The sequence below is a fragment of the Mauremys reevesii genome, linkage group 11 (genome assembly GCF_016161935.1).
Source record: "Mauremys reevesii isolate NIE-2019 linkage group 11, ASM1616193v1, whole genome shotgun sequence".
In the NCBI taxonomy this organism is placed as follows: domain Eukaryota; kingdom Metazoa; phylum Chordata; order Testudines; family Geoemydidae; genus Mauremys; species Mauremys reevesii.
The window spans coordinates 74,240,528-74,243,273 of NC_052633.1; positions in this window are offsets into that span (position 1 = coordinate 74,240,528).

Below are 2,746 nucleotides of genomic sequence, written 5' to 3' on the forward strand. Positions count from 1 at the left end.
CCAGCAGCCTAGCTGGCAATAGAAGCCAGCTCCCCTGAGGGCCAGGCCACTGCTCTGACCACTAGGCTCCATGGCCGACTCAGTAAGAGTTTGGAGTATTTGTATTTCTGGGTGCTAGGTGCTGTACCGCCCTGGAACAAAAAGCCACTCCCTGCTCCCGGGAGCTCATACAAACCCCCCGCTCGGTGGAGTAGCCAGCAATTACTGTGAACAGATGAGGGCCTCAGCTCCACCACGTGGGTGGCAAGTGGCACCTAGCACTGTAGGGACAACACCCCTCTTTCCGGCCCCCCACCGCACGGGCAGCGGGTTCGGGTGTTCGGCCGAGTGGCATGGGCTGGACTCAGTCAGATCTCAGCCCAGGCCAGCTCGTCCTGAACCAACACGAAGAGCGGTTCTGCGTGTCTCTACATCTGCGTTGTTACAGGTCTGTACAGGGAGACTCAAGCCCCCACCTTCTCCTGCCCCGGCGTTCGGCAGAACAAAGCAGGGAAAACCCTTTTACAGCCGGGGCTAAAACCCACCTGATTCACCCCCCTGCTCGGGCAGCCGGGCTCCTCTGCGCCCCCAGCGGGACCCCCCAGCTCGCCGGTGTCCTGGGCACCTTCTGGGGGAATTGTTTGCTATGGTGACCCGGCCAGGCTGCTCTCCGGCACCTCAGCTCTCTGCAGCGGGCGGCAGAGCCAGAACCGGAGCTGGCCAAAGCTCGTCGCCCGAGAGCCAAGCAGGCCCCGTCCTGGCTCCGGAGCCAGTGGGGCGCCACGTCCCGCTGGAGAACACGCAGGGCCCGGGGCCGGCTGAGCAAAGGGCCGGCGGCAGAGCCAGGAGAACGACGAAGGCCGAGCTGGGTGTGCCAGCCAGCGGCATCTGCCGGATTTCAGCCCACTGCCAGCAGCTACCACCTGGTTTGCCAGGTGCTGGGAGTGGGCGACAGGGATGGATCACTCAGTGATTCCCTGTTGGGTTCACTCCCTCTGGGGCACCTGGCGCTGGGCACTGTCGGCTGACAGGACACGGGGCTAGGCCCAGTCTGGCCGTTCTGCTGTTCTTAGCTACACCAGCCGGGAGAGAGAGAGATGGGGGCACATGGGGAGAGACAAGAGACGCTAGAGGGGGTGTATGGGGAGTGAGGGGGGGGGGAGGATGGATAAATTGATATCGATCTTCCATCCAAGGCCTTGGCAGCACTTTACAGGCGTTCTGAGCCCCACCCCCGCGGTGCCAGTACTACCCCCCATTTTACAGGTGGGGAAACTGAGGCACAGAGGGGTAGCTGCAGACCTGAGCTGAGTCCAGCTGCATGGAAATCCCAGGGCAGCGGGAGGAAGACTGGCCTTGCGGCTAGTGCACTGACCCGGGGCTCAGGAGATCGGGGTCTGGCCCCATTGCTCTCCCCGGCCCCCTCAGCAGGCTCCGGCCACGTTCCCATGCCCTCCAGGAGCACAGAGGTGAACCCCCCCCCGCCCCAGCCCTGACTGTCATTAGCTGAACTATGGCAGGAATGTGTCTGGCAGGGCTCACCCGGCCCCTGGCCCTCTGCAGCTCGGGGGTGGAGGGGGTGGGATATGGCCTCCGTGCAGTGATGGGAAGGGGCCCTGTATGCAGGGTCTGAGCCCCGGCTGCGGGACGGAGCTTCCACTGGGGGACCTGCCGGAAACAGCTCAGGGCCCCCGGGTACCCTGCGACGCCGTGCGGGGCCGGAGCGGCGCCGCCCCCAAAGCTCTGGGGGTGTCGATCCAGGGCACTGTCCCCTGGAGGGCAGCTGGGGGCCAGGCTGGAAGGGGCAGGCGTTTGAATGGCATCAGAGGCTGCCAGAGACTCACGTGCCCAGTGCCAGAGTCAGCCCAGGGTGGCGGATCTCCCCAGAACACGCAGGTGCTGCAGGAAGTGGAGGGGGAATCCAGAGGGGGGACTCTGCCCCCAGTACCCCTCAGTGCTCCCACAGCTCTGCTGGTGCCCCCACAGGTCTGTGATGCCAACCCCGGGCTCCCCCCTCCAATAGCTCTGGCGATGCCCCTCACTCCCGACCCGCAGCCCCTGCTAGCCCAGCCCTGGGCCCCCCACAGCTCTGCCGGTGCCCCTCACTCCCAACCCGCAGCCCCCTGCTAGCCCGGCCCTGGGCCCCCCACAGCTCTGCCGGTGCCCCTCACTCCCGACCTGCAGCCCCTGCTAGCCCAGCCCTGGGCTTCCCCTCCCCCAGCTCTGCCGGTGCCCCTCACTCCCGACCCGCAGCCCCTGCTAGCCCGGCCCTGGGCTCCCCCCGCACCAGCTCTGCTGGTGCCCCTCACTCCCGACCCGCAGCCCCTGCTAGCCCGGCCCTGGGTTCCCCCCGCACCAGCTCTGCCGGTGCCCCTCACTCCCAACCCGCAGCCCCCTGCTAGCCCGGCCCTGGGCTCCCCATCCACAGCTCTGCCGGTGCCCCTCACTCCCGACCCGCAGCCCCTGCTAGCCCGGCCCTGGGCTCCCCCTCCCACAGCTCTGCCGGTGCCCCTCACTCCCGACCCGCAGCCCCTGCTAGCCCGGCCCTGGGCTCCCCCCGCACCAGCTCTGCTGGTGCCCCTCACTCCCGACCCGCAGCCCCTGCTAGCCCAGCCCGAGGCTCTTCCCCCTGCCCATGCGGTGCCCCCTGCTCCTCCCCGGAGCTCACACGCCAGCCGCTGCCCTATCTCCTCTCACCGGGGAGGGAGCCAGAGCCGGGTCCTACCAGCGCCACTTCCTGCTTTCACTTTGCAGGTGGTGAGTGGCT